Genomic DNA, 14,512 nt, shown 5'->3' with positions numbered 1-14,512 from the left:
TTTAGTTATAAATTTATTACTGAGTACTTCATACTAAAATAGAAAGTTGAGGGGTCTGACCGATAGCACAGCAGTAGGCATTTGCCTGGCACATGGTTGATCCAGGACAGATCTTGGTTCAATCGCCTGGTGTCCCATATGGCCCCCCAAGCCAGGAGCAATTTCTGAGCACATAGCCAGGGGTAACCCCTGAACGTCACTGGGTGTGGCTCAGAAAGAAAGTTAAATGTGTTTGGGATACCAGGAAAAGGTACTTTGCAAACTGCCCTGCCAGAGCAGACACATAAGTAAGTTAAATTACCATCTGAACTGCGCAGAGAATCAGATATAACAGCTCTTGAATTTAGTAGGACAATCTTAGTAAAAATTAAAATATAGTAGATATCGCTAAGTAGCTCTTGGGTAGGCAGTGGAAACTGCTTAAATAAAAACATCCATTAGTTTCTAAATTCCTATGATGTAAATTAAGAAACTTGCCTTGTAAAAATAGCAATGATAATAATATGATTGAGATAAATCCCACCTAACGTAACTAAGTGGGCACCCTCTGGCCTTCAATATGAGGAAAACTATGGCACAAAAGATTCGGAAGTTGATGTAGACCAGACTTGAGACAAATTTATATTTTGAGTCATGTGACATTGACTATGAAAGAGGGTTTATAACATTTGTATTGATGAGTCTTCAATGTTATTGGCTGAAGTATGTATTCCTGTCAAAAATCTGGCAATTCTGTCAGTATTTTTCCTTCCTTCCTTCCTTCTTCCTTCCTTCCTTCCTTCCTTCCTTCCTTCCTTCCTTCCTTCCTCCTTCCTTCCTCCTTCCTTCCTTCTTCCTTCCTTCCTTCCTTCCTTCCTTCCTTCCTTCCTTCCTTCCTTCCTTCCACCTTCCTTCCATCCTCCCTCTCTTCTTTTCCTTCCTTCCTTCCTTCCTTCCTTCCTTCCTTCCTTCTTTCTTTCTTTCCTCTTCTTTCTTTCTTTTCTCTTCTTTCTTTCTTTCTTTCTTTCTTTCTTTCTTTCTTTCTTTCTTTCTTTCTTTCTTTCTTTCTTTCTTTCTTTCTTTCTTTCTTTCTTTCTTTCTTTCTTTCTTTCTTTCTTTCTTTCTTTCTTCTTCTTCTCTTTCTTTCTTTCTTCTTTCTTTCTTTCTTTCTTTCTTTCTTCTTTCTTCTTTCTTTCTTTCTTTCTTCTTTCTTTTCTTTTTCTTTCTTTCTTTCTTTCTTTCTTTCTTTCTTTCTTTCTTTCTTTTCTTTTTTCTTTCTTTCTTTCTTCTTTCTTCTTTCTTTCTTTCTTTCTTCTTTTCTTTCTTTCTTTCTTTCTCTTCTTCTCTTCTTTCTTTCTTCTTCTCTTCTTTCTTTCTTTCTTTCTTTCTTTCTTTCTTTTCTTTCTTTCTTCTTTCTTTCTTTCTTTTCTTTCTTTCTTCTTTCTTTCTTTCTTTCTTCTTCTTTCTTTCTTTCTTTTTTTTCTTTCTTTCTTTCTTTTCTTCTTTCTTTTTTCTTTCTTTCTTTTTTCTCTTTCTTTCTTTCTTTCTTTCTTTCTTTCTTCTTCTTCTCTTCTTTCTTTCTTTTTTCTTCTTTTTCTTTCTTTCTTTCTTTCTTTCTTTTCTTTCTTTCTTTCTTTCTCTTTCTTTTTCTTTCTTTTTTCTTTCTTTCTTTCTTCTTTCTTTTCTTTCTTTCTTTCTTTCTTCTTCTTTCTTTCTTTCTTCTTTCTTTCTCTCTCTCTCTCTCCTCCCCCTCCCTCCCTCCCTCCCTCCCTCCCTCCCTCCCTCCCTCCCTCCCTCTCTCCCTCCCTCCCCCCTCCTCCCTCCCTTCCTTCCTTCCTTCCTTCCTTCCTTCCTTCCTTCCTTCCTTCCTTCCTTCCTTCCTTCCTTCCTTTCTTCCTTCCTTCCTTTCTTCCTTTCTCCTTGTCAACACACAGTGGCACTCAGGGGTTACCCCTGGTTCTGTGCTCAAAATTTACTCCTAGCAGAATTGGGGACCATATGGGATAGAAAGAATTGAACTCGGGACAACTGAGTGCAAAGCAAATGCCCTCCTGTACTATCACTCCGGCCCTGTCACTTTTCTTTATGTATTTTTTGACCACATTATTAGGTGCATATATGTTTATAGGTGGTTACATCTTTTTGGTGAATTAATTCCTTTGTCATACTAAATATTCCTTTTGGGTCTCTAACAATAAGTGTTACCTTAAAATTATATTTTATATAGTCACTGAAGCACTTTTACTTGTTTCTACATGCTGTATAATTTTTTGGTGGAGTGAGGGCACACATGGAAGTGCTCAGGGCTTACTCCTGACCTCTTCATTCAGGTATCAGTGCTGGTGGTGCAGGGAATTGAACCAGAATCTGCAAAGTGCAAAGCAAGTTCCCTACCTGCTGTATTATCTCACTGGTTCCCATATGTTCTTATCTTTTTGGATTAATATCAAGTTTTATTAAAGTGCCTTATCCATTTAATTTAAGTTAACTAGTGATAATATTGATGATTATTTTTTGCTATTTAGTTCTATCTCTGCATATTTTCTGTTTTAATATTTTCTTTTCTTCTTCTTCTTTTTTTTTTTTTTTTGGTTTTTGGGCCACACCCGGCGGCGCTCAGGGGTTACTCCTGGCTGTCTGCTCAGAAATAGCTCCTGGCAGGCAGGGGGGACCCTATGGGACACCGGGATTCGAACCAACCACCTTAGGTCCTGGATAGGCTGCTTGCAAGGCAAACACCGCTGTGCTATCTTTCCGGGCCCATTAATAGATATTTTCTATTCCTCCCCACTTCACTCTCCATCTTGTTCCCTTCCCTACGCTCCCTCTCTTCTCTTCCTTGCCCTCCTATCTTCTCCTTTCTCGTATCCCCTTTACTTTTATTTATCCCTTTCACTTCCTCTCTTATCCTCTCTCCATCTTCTTCCTTTCTCCTCTATTTTTTTTTCTATCCAGGCTCAGAGGCTACTTCCAGCTAACTGTTAAAGGGTTGCTCCTGGCAATCAAGGAAATCATATGTGGTGCTGAGGTTTGAACTGGGCCCTTTTGCATGCAAAGAATGCATTCCAGCCTGTTGAGCTTTTCCCCTGACTCCTAAATGGGTATTTTCTGTTGTACCATTTTAATTCCTTTATTAAATTTTGTTTGTTTGCCAGGGTTTATTTCTGGCTCTACACTCAGGTATCACATCTGGTGGGGCTTGGAGAACTATATGTAGTGCTGGGAACTGAATCTGGGTCTGCCTCATGAAATACAAGCATCGTACTCATTGTACTATATAGCTCCATTTCCACACATATACACACACATCATTTTGTTTGGGGGACACACTCAGTGTTGCTCAGGGTTTATTCCTTACTCTGAGCTCAGGGATCACTCTGATGTACTCTGGGAAACCATGTACAAATTCACTTGTAAGGATGATATTTTATACTGTACTATCTCTTTAGGTCCCTTCATTACTTTTCAAAAACTGTACTTTATGGATTATATATTTTAAGCTTATATTTAATATATTAAACTTTATCAAAATAATCAAAATTGTTTGACAAAAATTTCTTGGCCTCATGCTAGATTTACTACATCAAAATATTATGAAATTTTATCTACACAAGTCATGTATCTTACTTTGAGAAAAATTATTTCTGTGAAACTCTTCTCTGGACTCAGCTATTAGGAGAAAAAGAAGAAAGAAAGGTCAATGAAAGTTCCAGTGCACCCTGTCTTGATGATAAAGGATATTAGAGGAAAGGGAATATATGTGTTTTGTTTTCTTTTCTTGGTATGAATATCTGATGAATGTTTTATGCAAAGAGACTTATATATGTAATTTGAATTCTACTACTAATTCATCTGAGAATAAATCAGAGAGAAAGCAAGCTTTGAAATTTTTTCTATATGATTTAATATTTAAAATGCCTGTAGTACTTAACTTGGGTTTCTTCTTAATTAAATCACTGTGTGATGCAGAGTTAAAAAGTTGTTGATGGTTGAGTTTCAGTCATACAATGTTCCACCACTCATCCCTTTAAGAGTATTCATTTCTGGGGCTGGACATGGTGGCGCTAGAGGTAAGGTATCTGCCTTGCCAGCGCTAGCCTAGGATGGACAGCGGTTCGATCCCCTGGCATTCCATATGGTCCCCCAAGCCAGGAGCTACTTCTGAGCGCATAGCCAGGAGTAATCCCTGAGCGTTACTGGGTGTGGCCCAAAAACCAAAAAAAAAAAAAAAAAAAAAAAAGAGAGCATTCATTTCTGGGGCTGGAGCAACAGCACAGTGGTAGTGCATTTATCTTGCATACTGCCGAGCCGGATGGACCTGGGTTCGATCCCTGGCATCTCATATCCGCTGAGACTGCCAAGAGCAATGTCTGAGCATGGAGCCAGGAGTATCTTGTGAGCTCCACTGGGTATGGCCAAAAACCAGAAACCAAACAAACAAACGAATAGCAAAGTCAAGAGTATTCATTTTTTATCATTAGTTTCCCCTTGGTTCTCTCCTATCCCCAACCCCTAGCCTGCCTCTGTGACACTTTTTCTTCTTCTTTCCCCTTTCATCTGTCCCTCTCTCTCTGTTTCTGTCTCTCTGTGTCTTTAATACCTGGAAATTAAACAACTCACTACTGAACAACCAATGGGTCAAAAACAAAATCAAAGAGAAAATCAAAATATTACTAGAAACTGATGAGAATGAAGACACAAATAATCAGAATTTGTGGGACACAACAAAAGTAGTACCAAGAGGAAAATTTATAGCTTTACAATCATTCATCATGAAAGAAGAAAGGTCCTACATAGAGAATTTAATGACACAACTTAAAAAATTAGGAAATGACCAACAAAATGAGCTGAAAGCAGGCAGATGGAAGGAAATAATAAAAATTAGAGAAGATATTAATGAACTAGATATACCCCAAAATACAAAAGATCAGTGAAGCAAGAATTGGTTCTCTGAAAAAATAAATAATATTGATAAACTATTAGCAAGACTCACAAAAATGAGAGTAAAACTTAATAAATTAAATAAGAAATAAAAAGGGAGATGTCACTAAAGATATTAGAGAAATTTAGAGAATATTAAGAGATTACTTTGAGAATCTTTTTTTCCCACAGAACAAATGAACTTGCAAGAAATGGATAAATTTTTGGACTGCTATACCCTCCCAAGTTTCAACCAAGATGATGTGGAATACTTGAATAGACCTATCACTACCAATGAATTTGAAATAGTAATATAAAGAATTCCCCAAAATAAAAACCCAGGCCCAGACGGATTCACTAGTAAAATTTTCAAACCTTTAAAGAGCGCCTACTGCCAATAATTTCCAGCCTCTTCCAGAAACAGAAACATTCCCAAACAGTTTTTATGAAGTTAACATCACCCTGTTACCAAAAGTAAAGATACTGGGGCCAGAGCGGTGGTGTAAGCAGTAGGGCATTTTTCTTGCAAATGCTAACCTAGGGCGGACCTTGGTTTAATATCCGGCATCCCATATGGTCCCCCAAGCCAGGAGTGATTTCTGAGCACATAGCCAGAAGTAACCCCTGAGCGTCACCTGGTGTGGCCTGAAAAACAAAACAAAAAAACAAAAACAAAAAACTAGAGATACTTGCCTCCCCCCCAAAGAAAGAGAGAGGGAGAATTACAGGGTGATATCCTTGTATGAACACAGGTGAACACAAATTCGAAGATCTTCAACAATATACTAGCAAATAGAATCCAACAGCTCATCAAGAAGATTTATACACCAGGACCAAGTTAGATTCATTTCAGAGATACAAGGATAGTTTACCATATGCAGATCAAACAATATAATACACCATATCAACAAAAGAAAATATAAAAATTATATGATAATAACAATAGATGAAGAGCAAGCCCAGTACCCAATCATGATAAAAAAAAAACTCTCAACAAGATGGGAATTGAGGGCCAGAGAGATAGCAGAGCAGTAAGGCATTTACCCTGCATGCTGCTGATCCAAGATCCAGCATCCCATATGGTTCCCTGTGCCTGCCAGGGATTTCTGATTGCAGAGCCAGGAGTAAGCACTGAGCACTGCCAGGTGTAAACCAAAAAAAAAAAAAAAAGATAAAAGAAACGAAAAGAAAGATGGGAAGGAATTGAAGGAGCCTTCCTCAGTATAGTCAAAGCTTATTTACCAAAAGCCGATGGCAAGCATTATACTCAATGGTAACTAAAAGTCTTCTAAATCTGGAAGAGAGGCCGGAGAGATAGCATGGAGGTAAGGCATTTGCCTTGCATTCAGAAGGTCGGTGGTTCAAATCCTGGCATCCCATATGGTCCCCTGAGCCTGCCAGAAGCAATTTCTGAGCATAGAGTCAGGAGTAACCCCTGAGTGCTGCCAAGTGTGACCCAAAAACCAAAAATAAAATAAAATAAAATAAAATCTGGAAGAAAGCAATGTTGCTGCTTCTCTCTACTTCTATTCAATATAACACTGGAAGTACTTGTCATAGCAGTTAGGCAAGAAAAAGAGAATAAGGGCATCCACATAGGAAAGGACAATGTCAAGATCTCACTGTTTCCAGATGACATAATACTATATTTAAAAATCCTAAAGACTAACAAAAAGCTACTGAAAACAATATATTTGCATAGTAAAATGGCAGGCTACAAAATTAATACACAAAACCCACGGCTTTTCTGTATATAAATTGTAAAAGAGAACAGACATTAAAAAACAATTCCATTCACAAGTGTGCTTCAGAAAAATCAAGTACTTTGTAGTCAACTTAACTAAAGAAGTGAAAGACCTATACAGAGAAAACTACAAAACACTATTCCATGAAATAAAAGAAGACAAGGAAACGGAGACCTATAATCTACTCATAGATTAGAAAAATCGATATTATTAAAATGGCAACACTTCTAAAAGCACTGTGCAATCCCTATAAGCACATTTATAACATTTTTCAAAGAAAGAGAATTATCTGCCCCAGAAGTAGGCAGGGTCAAGGGCAGAGAAAAGGGTGAGAGGGAAACTGGGGCATTGGTGGTGGGAAATGTGCATTGTTGAAGGGTGAAAGGTATACATTGCATGACCAATACTCAATCATGAATGATTTTGTATCTGTTAAATAAAAATCCCTGCAACTGTATTTTGAACAACCTTGTACCCACAGTGTTTAAATGATTGATAGCAAAAAAGTTGTTAAGATATAATTTTTCTTAGCTCAATTTCATATTTGAATTTATTTAATCAACAAATATTTAAGTAGCTACTATAAGTTAGAACATTTGTGAATACTTATTACATAGAAAGCATGTGAAAAAATGTAACTGTGACTTTTTTGTTTTTGTATTTTGGTTCACACCCTGCTGTAAATGAGGTAATTCTGGTTTTGCACTCAGAAATAATTCCTGGCAGGATCAGGGGACCATATGGATACTGAAGATTGAATCTTGGTTAGCAGCATACAAGGCAAATGATCTACCGGCTGCACTATCACACTCAGGTCCTGTGACCATGATTTTTAATTTGGTTCTTAAGAGCTACGTGGTATTGGGCAAATAAATCTTAATTTCATCATTTTAAGAAGGAATGTCGATGTAAGCTTCATAACTATTTTCTAGACTCAATATAATTATAAAATGTTATTATCAATACATATAAATGATTTTCTATATATAAAATTAGTGCTGTTATTTTTTGTTTGAGCTTAGCTATGAAATAATATTAATAATGATTGTTATGGCTCTAATAGAGTATAAATGATGAATAAATGATGCTCAAATCTACTTTTGAAAATTTATAATATACAAGCAAATTCTAATAATTTAATATCGTCATTATATAATTAAAAAATTCTTCACAAATAGCATGGAAAAACCCAGTAATGTTAAAATTTTTGTTCTTTCACTGCTTGTATATCTAGTGTGACCTAGTGTGATTGAGTGCTGATGTGCAATGCTGGAAATTTAACCCAGTTCTCACACATGCAAGGTATTTACTTACCACTTGAAATACACACTAGATAAATTTTATCAAAAATTAAAAGTGCAGGGCCGGCGAGGTGGTGCTAGAGGTAAGGTGTCTGTCTTGCAAGCGCTAGCCAAGGAAAGGACCACTGTTCGATCCCCCGGCGTCCCATATGGTCCCCCCAAGCCAGGGCCAATTTCTGAGCACGTAGCCAGGAATAACCCCTGAGCATCAAACAGGTGTGGCCCCCCCAAAAAAATTAAAAGTGCTATTTTATGCTTTTGTTTACTTTTTTAAAATGGAAATAAATATTTTTATTTATGGTGAGGAATAAGATAAATACATGAATGCATTTTATAGACCAGAAAGGAGTATGCAAATGGTGTTAAAATAATTATGTTTTCAGGAAATTATATTATGCTAAACATAAGCATTTTAGCCATCTGGTCATCTTATTTTGTGTTTATTAACTGAAAGACTGAAAGGTTGTTTCAAGCTTTTAGTAATTATGAACAAACCTCTATAATCAAGCATGTTCAGGTGTTTGTGTGGCACATTAGATTTTGGCTACACCTAGTAAGTATCAGGAAGATGAGTGCAGGATAGTTTGGTAAATGTATAGCAGTGTTGTACGAAATTGCCAAACTGTTGCTCTGAGTGGCTATACCCTCTTTATTCCCATCAGTAATCAGAAAGAGCTCGTGTTGCTTCACAGTATCCCCAGTACTTGATCAAGATGTGGTGGGTCTCATTGTTTACATTTTGTGTATGATTTGATTTGTGGATGGCATGCACTTATTTGCCACTTATCCATTATCTTTGGAGACCTCCTTATTTTTAGTTGGGATGGTTCCGTCTTGTTGAGTTTTAAGAATTCTCTTATGATTTTTATAAAATCTTTATCTTATAAATTTACTTCTAGTCTGTGGCTTGATAACCTTCACATAACATATACTTTTCAGCTTAGAATAGCCCTGAGTTCTGCCAGTTATTACCCATCCAAATTGTAACACTGTTGGGTAAGATTTTCATAATGTATGTAAATATAACACAAAAGTTACAATAAAAAGGAAGTAAAGGGAAGTATAGTTTTAAAGATTTCTGTGTTCTATTTTGTATGTTAAAATTTTGACTTTCGGGCTGGAGAGATAGCTCAGCGCCGTTTGCCTTACAAGCAGCCGATCCAGGACCGAAGGTGGTAGGTTTGAATCCCGGCGTCCCATATGGTCCCCCGTGTCTGCCACCAGCTATTTCTGAGCAGAGAGCCAGGAGTAATCCCTGAGCACCGCCGGGTGTGGCCCAAAAACAAACAAAAAATTTTTTTTGACTTTCCTTTTTCTTTTTTTGCTTTTCAATATTGTCTTAGTCGATAACACACCAACTGTCCACACATATTTGCACCCACACATAATCAAAATGTCAGGAGGTCTAAGTAACACATTAATGTGGGTAATAGGAAAAAAACCTAAGAACTGGGAATGCAAAATTGGCCTTGTTCAGCTCAGCAGTTTCCAAAGACTTCCTGTAATTCTGGATATTTTCCCTCCAGATGTAATATAACATCTTCTCTGTTCCTCTTTGAGCTTGATTGCAGCGCCTAAATCCCATGACTACTCCAGTTTGAGATAGGAATGAAGAAGTTTTTGAATTCAATATGCATATCCAGAGATTAGGACAGTTAGGAAAGATGTGGGGATCTATACATGGCAGGTGGCAAAGGAGTGATATGACTCATTGAGAATGAGGTATGGTCTTGGTGAGAATTATATTAAAGAAAAATAGACTTGAATCTTCCAAATCATTGTCATTTTCCTCAAGGAGACTTTGTAAATATTGCTGGGAGCTTTATAGGAGTCTTCACAGAGCAAGTTTGCTTGTGATTGAAATTCTGATCTTCAACTTCACCAAATATTGCTTTTATATAGGCAGCGAATATTGTGTATGTATGCTGTAATTCCAGAGTATCCACTTAGAGTAAGTACAAATTATATATAACATATTACATATAAATATACATTATATTATATTATATTATATTATATAGGTATATATACTATATATGTGTATGTAAAGGAGTATGGAGAAAGTACAGTGGGGAAGTTGCTTATCTTGCTCATGAATGACACAGGTTCATATGAGTCTTGGGACCTAGCATCCCATATGCTCCTGTAAACTCTACCAGAATGATCCCTAAGCAAATAATCAGGAGTAAACACTAAACACTAAACAGTACTGTGTGTAGTCTCAAAGCAAACACACACATATATGAATACATATAAAATATGTGATATGACACCCAGGATGGAGCAGAAGTCTCCCATACACCACAAAAGCACCAACGGGAGAGTAAATGAACTAGAAAGGAGTCTATAGTTAATCCTATTACAATGTACTTCAAGGGTGAAGAAATCCTGTATCTCTTAGACCAAGAGAATTCTTTTTCGAATGACTCCAATGTTTATGTGCCTATGCAGGAGGGGAGAGAGAGAGAGAGAGAGAGAGAGAGAGAGAGAGAGAGAGAGAGAGAGAGAGAGAACACAAAATAATCCTATATATTTTTTTATTTATCTAGCTTTGTCAATTTCTTTGATTTGGTGTGGATATTGAACTGTTGTCTCTATTTTTATTTATTTACTTATTTATTTATTTATTCTTCTTTTCTCTTCTTCTGTTTTGTGCTCTGTCATGTTTTTATCTCAAGTTCACAGCAAGTATGTGTTGCCTATCTTTATTGCTCTAGTGCTCACTGGATATTTTATTTGGTATTTCTTTTTATACTGATGTGGTGTTCCACCTTCTTTTTCCCCTTCGTCTCTCAAATCGAGGATGAGAGCCTCTAGAAGGACTCTGGCTATTTTTGGCATATTTGATTTTTACCCCATTTTATTACTTTTCTCTTTTTCAAACAAAACCACATAACCTTAACTATCTAGTTCCGCCTCCCAATTAGAGGGGGATATAATGGAGGTACCATGACCAAACAGTTGAAAGATCACTAAGTAGTAAGCTAGTCATGGAGGGGACCACTCATTCTAACAGCCCTGGGGGTGAGGGTGCAGGACGGGAGCGGAGGTGGAGGTAGGACAATTCGGTGGTGGGAATTCCCCTGATTCAATGTTAATATGTACCTAAAATATTGCTGTGAATGATATGTAAGTCACTATGACTAAAATAAAAATTATAATAAAAAAGCAAAAAACCAAACAAAAACATGTGATATGAAAATAAGTAGCCTCTATCGAATTATGTGGAGATGTATTTCAGTGATGGAGAGCATGCTTAGCTTGCATATGACTGTTGAGTCATATGGCACAAAGCAAACAAATAAATGACGTAACAAAATACACTACTCCGCTATCCCCTGCTGGAGGCCCTGGTTATAATAACAGCATTAAATACAAATGTTATAATCATACCAATTAAAAGATAGTCATGGTAATGAAAGATCATGAATTTGAAAATAGGAGCTAAATATATTATGTTTTCAAAAATGGTTACTTTAAACATGCAATCCTGTAGAAAGGACTGTGGGCATGTTTAAGTATAGAGATAATGGCATAGAAACTTTTGGGCTATAAATGTCTCAGTAGATAAGGGAATACACTGAGAATAATTGCAAAGGGAGAATAAGATTAAACATCAAAACAAGTGTTGTGAGAGGTGTGTACAATATCGAGATAGAAAGACATGATTTTGAGTAATAATATTGTTTATTTAGCAACATTTTTAATTTCAGAAACATGAATAGAAAAAAGTCAAAGACTCAAAGTTGTACAAAAAACTAAATATGAATTAAAATGAACCATGTGTGGGGCCAAAGAGTGGGTAGGGCACTCATCTTGCAGGCAGTCCAGTTAGGTTCAATCCTCAGCACCAAAAAGGAAGTAACCCTTGAGCATGGCCAGGAGTGATCCTTGACTACAGATCCAGGATCCAGGATCCTTGAATACAGATCCAGGATGAAGCATAGCTACTTGTGAACCAATAACAAAAACAAATTAACAAAAATTTACCGCATGGGACAATGAACTTAAAGGATAGAAATAGAAATAATGGGGCCAGCGAGGTGGCACTAGAGGTAAGGTGTCTGCCTTGCGAGCGCTAGCCAAGGAAGGACCGCGGTTCGATCCCCCCCAAGCCAGGGGCAATTTCTGAGCGCTTAGCCAGGAGTAACCCCTGAGCATCAAACGGGTGTGCCCCCCTCCAAAAAAAGAAACAGAAGTAATGTGGCTGAAAGGCCTATTCGACTAAGATAATATTGGTTGAGAATCATTGGGAAAGATTCTCCTCACCAATCTAATAGACTTTATTTATGTTTATGTTTACCTTTTACTATTTTATATCTTGATGATCACCATTTCTGGTCCTCTCCTCTAGCAACTATTGAACATGTGAAAACATGTGAATTTTTTTTGGGGGGGGGGGTTTTTTGGGCCACACCCAGCGATGCTCAGGGGTTACTCCTGGCTGTCTGCTCAGAAATAGCTCTTGGCAGGCACGGGGTACCATATGGGACACCGGGATTCGAACCAACCACCTTTGGTCCTGGATCGGCTGCTTGCAAGGCAAATGCTGCTGTGCTATCTCTCCAGGCCCGTGAACTTTTTTTAAGGAGCCAGGACTTCTAATTTATATGGCATCTCCTCTCATCTTTTTTTGGTTTGTTTGCTTTTTGAGCCACATCTGGCTGCGCTCATGCAAGCAAAAGCCCTAACTGTTGGATTTTGTCATTTCAGTTCTTTTAAAAAAGTGTTTAATTTTAACATTTCCTTTATGGTAAATAACAATTATGATTATTTAAATATTACGTTAAACAGAAAAATAAAAATACTTCTGCAATAATATAGAAATTAGAAGAATATGTAGATTACTTTATAGTTTCATTTTAGTCATATAACCCATGGCTTTTGAAAGTTTTTGGAAAATTGTCATATCTATAAGAGTTTTTGGAAATATGTCAGATCTCTAAGATTTAAATTTTTATTTGTTAGAAACTCAGGAAACGAAGGAATTTTAGAAATCTTGTTATTCAAAATAAGAAAAATTTATTTGCCTAATGCTACAACCCATAAACTCTTTTGCTATTTAGATACCCATTTAAATGACACTTACCTGAATATTGACTTGAAGAAATGTTTCAAGTAGTGATTACAGGCTGAGTTATTGCCTAATCAATTAGGAAACCACCAAAGTCCACAACTATTGACTAGTGTCGTCTATTATAACATAAAAGAGCTATAAGTCAGACTAACAACTCTTGGGTTGGACCACCCTCACTTTGTTCAGACATATCTTTATCATAAACATTTTTCAGGGAGGCTGAGAGAGCACAGAGAAAAAACAAAACTGAAAAATGAGAAATTGAAGGGAGGGTAGGAATAGGTAATAAAAAAGGGAGGAGTGTTAATCTTCTAAGGACACTATTGTTCTAACCCCAGAAAGCCATAAAGTCAGAGACTCAACCTAACATGAACCCAAAGGGTCAATGAAACTCAAGTCTTAGGTGGGATATAAGATCCTTGGGGCAACCTAAAATACCAAGTAATGCATAAGTAATTGAAAATATTGACGAGTCATTCTTCAACATTAATAGGTTATTTAACATCTCTAGTTGCATCAGTGCTATATAAAATGATGGTTCTCAGAGGACTAACATGAAGGTGAGGAGTAGTATTAGTTGCATACAAACAGCTTATTCCCATCGAAAGCACATTTTCATTCTCATATACATTCAAAATAATTAATGATAATTCACAACTTAAATTCAAAGTGTCATCAAGTTAGGGCTGAAAATTGCTCAACAAATAATTCATAGCCATGGAAGTATTTACTTGTAGAAGTTTTCAAATTTTAAAAAATATTTAAACCACAAGAATTTATTTTATTATTGAATTTGTGTTATTTACTGAGGAAATACTAAGTAAAACTTCTGCTGCTTTAAAAAAAAGTAAGGCAATAAAACAAATAATCACGATTGAAGAAGAAAACAATTTCTTTTCTAGACCTCTATTTCATCATGCTATACAGATTTTTAAAAAGAAGATATACACACAATAAAAACCCAGCATGAATACAGTTTAGTTATAGCTCAAGTTGTGAAAAACTTTATTTAAAACCAAATACATCTTTATGGGACCTGAGAGAATTTAGTCAATAGGACATTCACCTTGCATGTCACTGATCTTGGTTTTAACTCCTGAGTCCCATATGGTTTTCTGAGCACAATTAGGAGTAATTCTTGTGTGCAGAGCCAGGAGTAACCTTTGAACATTGCCTGGTGTGAAGCCTACCCAAAGCCTCTACATATATCTTTAATTTTTAGGAATACAATCCCGGCTACATTTATTGAGGCTATAATAATTATAATGTAATTCATCTATGAAAAAAATATCTATAACATTCACTACCGATAGAAGTACAAATGTAAGAAAATTACTATTTCAGGGCTGGAGAGAAACTACAGTAGTTTAGGCAATTCCAGAGCACTGCCAGGTGTTGTGTTTCTTTCCCATCAAATTTGCTACTTCAGTATTTTTCCTGGTAACTTAGGAAGTTTTCAATATACTGTCATTACAGTGTTGCCTGGTTGT

Source organism: Suncus etruscus, chromosome 4 (genome assembly GCF_024139225.1).
Source record: "Suncus etruscus isolate mSunEtr1 chromosome 4, mSunEtr1.pri.cur, whole genome shotgun sequence".
NCBI lineage: Eukaryota > Metazoa > Chordata > Mammalia > Eulipotyphla > Soricidae > Suncus > Suncus etruscus.
Note: the sequence above shows the minus strand (reverse complement) of the source record.